Source organism: Myotis brandtii, unplaced genomic scaffold, assembly GCF_000412655.1.
Source record: "Myotis brandtii unplaced genomic scaffold, ASM41265v1 scaffold383, whole genome shotgun sequence".
NCBI lineage: Eukaryota > Metazoa > Chordata > Mammalia > Chiroptera > Vespertilionidae > Myotis > Myotis brandtii.
The window spans coordinates 256,898-264,829 of NW_005364711.1; positions in this window are offsets into that span (position 1 = coordinate 256,898).

Sequence of the window (7,932 nt, forward strand, 5' to 3'; positions counted from 1 at the left end):
GGGTAAGAGATCAACCAAAGGACTTGCATGCATGCATATAAGCATAACCAATGGACACAAGACACTGGGGGAAGGTCGGGGGCGGGGGGAGAAAGGAGACATATGTACTACTCTTTGTAATATTTTAAGCAATAAAACAAAGTTAAAAAAAAATACTGGGGCAGAGGGGAGGGGGCCCGCAAGCCGAGGCCCTCCGCTCTGCCCTGGAGTCCAGCCCATCGGCGCCGGGAATGGTGGGCATCTGGTGCGTGGCAGGCACTCAGCAAACACCGGCTTTCTCTCTCGAGTTCCACCTGTGACCCCAACCACCACAACCGCTGAAATGCGAAATCCCCGTTGGGAAAAAGAGTCCCCGGTCTGCAGGGATGCAACAAAGAAAGGGAAGCGCCTCCTGTGACTTTGAAGTGAATGTCACAGGAAGAAGGACGAGGAGGGAGCAGGTGCTGTTCACCCTTCCCCACCCTCCTCGGCGCCCTTCTCCGAAAACCCCACTGGCCATTTGCCGCGCTGATGGCAGGGGACGAACAGCCGGCCCAGGGGAGGCCGGAATAAAAAAGGAAGCCATGTGGTGGGCGCCCGAGCCCTGGCGCAGCCACAGCTGTCAGCTGCGTGTGACTGCTGCCCCGACCAGAGGCGCCCCAGGCCGCAGAGGGAGGGCGGGGACCCAGCTGCTCCCGCTGGGAGCTCCCGCTCCTTAGCTTTTCTGGGACCCACAAGCCCAGATCAGGGAGCGAAGATGAGAGGAGGAGGAGGAACCCGATACTCCCCTTCCTAAATGATTCCAGATTTGGCTTGACTACGTGGCGCCTTTGCCCCTGGCTTACTGATGGGAGTCCCGCTTCTCCAGAGCAGCCTCTCCCGGCATTCCCAGAAGCTGTGGGTGGCAGGAAGCAACCGGTGTCCTGGCCTGGCCCCAGACACACATCTAGCCTTTGATTTGGCAGCACTGCCTTTGTCCCCACCCCCAGCCCTGCTCTGAATCTGCTCAGAACCAGAGGAGCCACACTTCAGGGGCATAGCAAGCTGCCTCCTGCTGCAGATACTTTGCAGTTCCCCTTTGGAAGTAGCCAATCCCAGAGCTGTTCAGATGTGTTTAGAGCCGCAAATATTCTACCTGACACCAGCTAAGCCTGGCTGTGCTTCCTGTGGGCTAAACCTAAAGAAACAAACAAACAAAAAAAATCCAATGTGGGACAAGTAAGTAGCAATCGCCTACGGAGAGACAGAGCACGAACTAGAGGAAGCAGCCTCGCCCTCAAGGGGCTTGGAATCTAGTTGGAGCGATGAGATGCAAACACACGGGAAGAGCAGCCCGGGGGACGGCGTAAGGAAGGGTTTCACCACAGCAGAAGAGATGGCACAGGTCCCTACATGATTAATTACCAGCCGAGTGGCTCTGACAGTAATTGCTCTCCTGCTTGGGGAGAGAAGGAGGCTGCAGACCCATGCGGTCAGGAGGGGCCGCACTGGGGCAGGTGGGAGGCGGGAGGGAGGCCTGGATTTGAGTTGAAGGCTGAGTATATCAGCTATTATTAAGAGAAGTCGTGCTTCTTTTGTGCTGGGAAAAGATACAGGACGAACCCTCTTTTCTCGATTAGTGCCTGATTCCAGGGCACTGCTTCTCACATCTTCAGGACGCCCAGGAAATATAATTTGACAGATAAGAATGACCTTTTATGGGCACCTACTATGTGCCACTCATTGCATGGGGGCACATTTAAAAACGTTATTTCTGATATTTGCAACCACGCTCATTGGGAGATACTCTCCTACCCTAATATTCAGAGCAAACAGGGCTCAGAAAGTGTAGGTATCTTGTCCAAGGTCTTGGATCTGAGTCAGAGCAAAGCTAGGATCTGAGGCCTATTCTATCTGATTCCAAAGCCCAGGAGCTCCGATTTGCAGAACAGGCCTAGTCGGTAGCTGTTTTCTGAGGAGTTTCCCATATCCGTGCCTAACTGCCTGCCTTCAAGAAGACCTGGGCCTTTGGAACCCTCCGACAACACTGCACGGATTGAGGACCCAGCTGGGATATTATTTTCCTGTCTTCATTTAGGATAAGGGAAGAGAGGCCCCCACAGATTGTTACTGCTGAGAGAAAACAAAACAGCAGGGAGGTTTCAGAACTGGCAGAGGCTCTGCGCCAGTGGAAAACATGCAGAAGGCAGGGATCTCAGTGACTCAGAGGCCTCTCGAGGGAAAAATGAACGGACACTTCCCCACCCTCCCCCCAGCTTCCTGTCCATCCTGAACGCTGCCTTCCCTCCCTCTCGGCTGACACCCACAGAGGTGATGCTGATGAACCCGGCCCTGGCTCCTGGAGGAGCCGGAACCCTCAGTCCTCAGAGAGGGGAGAGGCCAGCCCTTCCAGCCCCTGCCCAGGGGGTTCTCAGCAGCAGGGCAGGGGGCAGGGGAAGATGGCACCTGGTCGTGTTGCCTGCACAGAGCTTGCTTGGGACCTGTCAGCTGGGGAGAGTGTAAATCCCTCCCCTCCCTCTGCTTTGCTTTCCTGACTCCACAGAAATGAGGTGATTTACTGCCAGCTCCTCCTCTCTTCTCCTACGGCATCTCTGATCCCCTTGGCTCCTGATGAACCTTTCAAAAGCCCCTACAGTTTAAAGATGATGAACATGAAATTAAAACCAACATGTTCTAGAAAAAATTATGCATATGCATACAGAATAGAAACATGAATAATCCACTCCTCCAACGATGACTACTGTGACATTTGGGTATGCCCAGGTGGTAATGTTACAGTTTTTGTGTATATAGCTTTGATGAAATGACACTTAATTTTGTGTACTATTCATTTACTTAGATTTCCCCCAAATTCCTTATACATTTTTGTGTGGACATCATTTTAATCTATATATATAAAAGCCTAAGTGACCATTACGACCGAATGACCGGTTGACCAGTCGCTATGACGTGCACTGACCACCAGGGGGAAGATGCTCAACACAGGATAGGCCTCAATAGCCAGCCAGGCCAAGGGACCCCACCTGTGCATGAATTCGAGCACTGGGCCTCTAGTTACTATATAATATTCTATCATAAGGGTGTACCATAATTTCTTTAACCTCAATATGACTATCTAAATGACTCTAGCTTTTTGCTGCTCTCGGTCACATCACAATTGACATATGTGTGCATAAAGCTTTTTGACATTTTAGTTTATAGCCTTAGGATGAAGTCCCAGAAGTAGAATTAGAGGCCAAGAGTATGAACATATTTAAGGCTCTTCATGTATTTCTCCAAATTGCTTTCCAAAATGGTTATATCAATTCATACTTTATTAGGAGTCTATAAAAGTGTTAAACATGCCACACTCTTTCCAGCAATCAATATACCCTGTTAAAAAATGAGTTTTTAACTCCTCAAGTCTACTCTCCTTGAAAAGCAAAAATGTTACAGTAGATCAGGCTGACCTTGTCTTTGACCTTATCCTCCCTCTGGTTTTCTCCTTGTCTCTGAGTAGATCCCTGGCTGTTCCTGCATCTTTACATACACTGATTCAAATGGAAGCCACCTGCTGAGGATGGTAGAGCAGAAGTGTAGGAGGAGCTCCCAGATCAGCTCTGGGCTGCCTTACTCTGGAGTCTTCCTTCGTCTTCTTTTTTTAATAAATGAGAGAGATATAAATCTCTATCTTGTTTAGGCCTCATGGATCAGGTCTCTCTTACAGAAAGAGAAATGCAATTCCCAAGTGTTAAAGCCTGGAGAAGGTCTGTAGTTTGCAGGTCTTAATAACACACGAGAGATCTGCTAGAAGGAGTCCATCTGGCAGGATCCAAGTTCCAGAGTCATCAGATGAGATGGAACAAAATGATAAAAATAGGTGGCAGGGGCTGAACAGAGGTGGAAGCCAGGACGAGGGGAAGGAAATGGGCTAAAAGGGGAGAGGAAAGAGCCCCTAAGGGGAGGGCAGGGTTTTCCTTACCAACTTGGAGAGGGGCGGCCACACAAGGCCAAGAGCTGAGCTTGGAGGAGCAGGACCCCAGATTACCCGTGGATTCTGGAGAGATTAGATGACACACCAGGAGCCTGAAACAAAGGACTGTTGTTTATGTGTTCCAGACCCGTATGGGCTGACTGACCATCAATTATTCTGCTCCTTCCTTCCTTCCTTCCTTCCTTCCTTCCTTCCTTCCTTCCACTAATAGTGAGGTTACAGTTTGGTGCAAATTAAGCCCAATCTAACCCAGCCCGAGGCCCAGTTGAGGAACATCCATGCACTTTCCTTTACATGAGCAACACACAAAGCCCACCGGTCACCAGCCCTGCGGGGGCTTAGGCTGCTCAGTAAGGCCTGCCATTCAGAGATGTGGTTCACAGCCAGGTTGTACCATAAGTGGGAAGTCTGAGACTCAGGTACTCAGGGTCAAGGCCATCTGGGGCCGGGTGAGGGGGGTGAGAGGGTCAGTAAACTCATTCCATGAGTGGACACAGACACCGTGGAAGGTTTGTTTCCCAACTTAAACAAAGAGGAGAAGAAGTGGCTTGCGCTGTGCAGTTAACCTTGAAAGAAAGCCGCTGACGAAGGTCACACACTTCACCCTTGTCCCCTGACAAGTGCAGCACTTCCCAGTTTTCCCCCAGATGTCTCCCTATCGAGATAATCTGTAGATTTCCCTCCAGTTGGCGTATTGGCTGCAAAGATAATGTAGGTATTTTCAGGCAGCCCGGAGCAGGGCAGATAAGGGAGGGGAGCGGGGGAAACTTGATTGAGTGACCAAGATAAATGCACTGTACCACAGGAAATCGAAATGCAAAAGTAAGGATGGGGAGCATCTGAAATATTTAAAAAGAGAGAGAAGAACGGGCCATCTCAGCCTTACCCCTTCATCGCCCGAGCTCCTGAATATTGCAAAAGATAATAGGGTGGAGAAAGTCCCAGAATAGAAACTAGCCATTAGGGAGACAAAATGACAGGGTTGGCTGACAAATGGGATTATAATTAAGAAAGGAGGAGGAAGAAGAGGGGCTTGGGGTTTGATTCTTCACCTCTGCTCTCACTTAGGTTAAGTCTCAGAGGCAAGCTTCCCTGTGTGGTGGTTTCTGTCCCCAAGAGACCTCAGCCCTGCCCTTCTCCTGCGAGGATCCGTGGAGGGGGCAAGAGCTGCGGCCTGCTTGGTTGATGGGCATGAGGAGTGCATTGGTAGAAGCAATGCCTGGCTGCGGCCACCCAGAGGCCCAGGCCCGGGGGGTGGTGGTGGGGGATTGAATAGCTCACATACGATAAGCGTTTACTTCTCTGTGATGTCACAGTTTGAGGTGAGCCCTCCATACCGTCAGAGGGACCCGAGTTCCTGCCATCAGGCCTTGGCGTAGTCTACAGGGTTGAGGCTGGGCTGCCAGGTTGGCAGCGGCAGGGAAAGAGTGCAGAGAGGGCACACCCAGGTGCCCCAAGGCTCCGGCTTGGACAGGACACCCCTCAAATGGCTGGGGTGCTGGTGGGCAGCGGTCTCTGGTGCGACCTGCGCGTCCGTCTCGGGCCTGGGCTTCTTCCTTTGTCACAGACGCTGCAGTGGACGAGCTGAGTGTATCCATCCTCGTTTTCAGCAGGGTCTGGGGGCAGAAGCACTTGTTGGTGAAGGTGTGGCGGCATCTTTCCCCATCTGCTTGCAAGTGATCAGCCCTCCTCCCCCCATCCTTGCACCAACCTGGGCTGCAGGAGGCTGACAGGCTCATTTCCACTTATTAGGAATGAGAAACATCGGCTTTGCAGAAAGACTCCCTTTTATCCTCCCAAACAGAGTAAAATCTGGGACGGAAGGAGGCCAAATTAAACCATCAGCACCTAACAGGGGGGCGGGCCTTGCAGGCTCAGGTGGGGAGTACAGAGCTCAGAACACAGAGCCCCCTCCTAATCAAGCAGCAAGGAGGGTGTCTCTCTCCCGGGCTGGAGGCTGGAGACGGGGTGGGTGGGCTCCTTGCACCAGGCCCCCAGCAGCCAGGAGCCAGCCTGCTCCTCCTCAGGGCCGCCACGTGTGCTGTCAGCCATGGGCCACCTCTCAGAGCGAGTGGCTTTGGACCCGCTTCACAAGATCTGTTCCCTGGTGCTGCCGCCTCCACAATCAATATGCACGTGTTGTCAGGAGCTCCCCGCTGGGCGAGCCAGATCTAAGGGTTTCAGCCCCCTCCAACGTAACCTAACGCCCACCTCTGTTTTTAAGGATAAAAATCTATGCATAAAACGCCCTCGTGATTCAGAGGGCACAGTCTAGCTTATCTATTTTTTCCTTCATATCATCTGCTTGGCATTTGTTGAAACAATGAAACTGTTTTCTTTCTTTAGACATGAAACATGGCCTCGGAAACCTTGACTTGCAGTCAGAAGCCCGGGGCCCTGCTGGGGTCTCCATGCCGCGCTCATCCTGGCTGCAAACACTTCCCTCCGCCAAGCCTCTCTCCAAGGCGGCCTGGGAGCAGGCTGAGCGTGCATTTCTCAGGAATTTGCAAGGAAAAAAAATGTGTTTATGCTGGAAGAATACTCTCAATATTCTCAAAGTGCCAGCTGCTCTGACTCTGCACCTGGTTCAGGGTGCCTAATGTCTTCTCAGAGCCTGTTACTTAACGTGTTTTTGCTGAAATCTATGGTCTTATTCAGATGCAGAACCTTGAAGGCAACGACTTCCCAAGTCCCAGGAGTCGCTTCATCTAACTCCCCTGGTCCGTCCAGGCTCCTGTCAGGACACTTTCTCATCCATCTTTGCAGTTGGAGTTTTAGAGGGCAGAGCTCTTCTCTCTCTCTCTCTCTCTCTTTTTTAAAGAGTTTATTTTTTAGTCTTTATATAAGTCACGCAAGTTCAACATGAAAAAAATGGATAATATGGAGTAACCAGGTGATTGAATGAGCTGGGCTTGGTAGGGTGCAAGCAGAAAGCAGCTTTCTTCTCCCCGCCACTGGCCCTGCCCGCCGGCTCTGTGGATTCGTTTCCTCTTTCTCTTGCCTTTTGGATACGCCCAGGTGGAATGAAGAGTCTCAGTTCTCCAGGTAATAAAATGTCAAGTCCAGTCTCCTCTCAGACTCCCATGCAATCTGTAGCGTCTCCCCTCCCTACGCTTGGCCTGTGGGCTCAGGGTGTGGTCGGCCCCTTCTCGGTTTTCTCCCTTGTTCCTGCCTCCACTTGGCAGGCTGCCTTCTCTTCAGTGTGGAGGAAAGTGGGGGACAGTGTTGAGGGGCCTGCTGGGTCTTGGTTGACTGGAACAGTCGTCACCTGGTGTCCCCCAGGTGTGTTTCTCTTTTGGGGTCTTGGGAAACACCAGCTCTCCAGAGACCAGAGTCAACTGACAACTCATGTCTAAGAAAGCACCCCAAAGGGCCAGAGCTGGCAGTCTGTGTGCGGGCCTGGTAATCCCAAAAGGGGGTCTTAGGTAGGGACACACGGTGACTGGCAAGCCGCGGAAGCTGGAAACAGGCGGGGGGCGGGGGGCGGTGTCTGGGTCCATGCGGGAGATTGTTTCTGTCGAGCCCAGGCAGGAGGTGGATTATATGGGCAGCTTCTTTTAAAGGGGCCAGACTGGGATGGACAGCATGTTGCTTTTCTCATGGGCCCTAGATGCTAATGGTAAACCTTGCCGATCTCATCAAGGTCATTGTCTTCATTGTTGCCATGATTAGCATTACCATCATCAACACCTGCATCCTCAAACAAGGGAACGATGAGTTTCTTTGTGCAATTAGAGGACTCCTGGGAGGACCACCTGGATTACATCTGGCCCTTCCTTACCCTCTTCCTCTTGCCTCTGAAGGAAAGGAACATTCTGGGCTCCAACTACTCTGCCATGTTCTCTCCTTAGAGGACAGAGTGGCTGGAGGTCTCTTTCCTGTTAGTTCCCAAGGTGGGAGCTACCTTACACTTCTTCTCTACCCCCTTCTTCCTATAAATCAGGGAGGAAATCACACATGAACCCAATACAGCATCCATT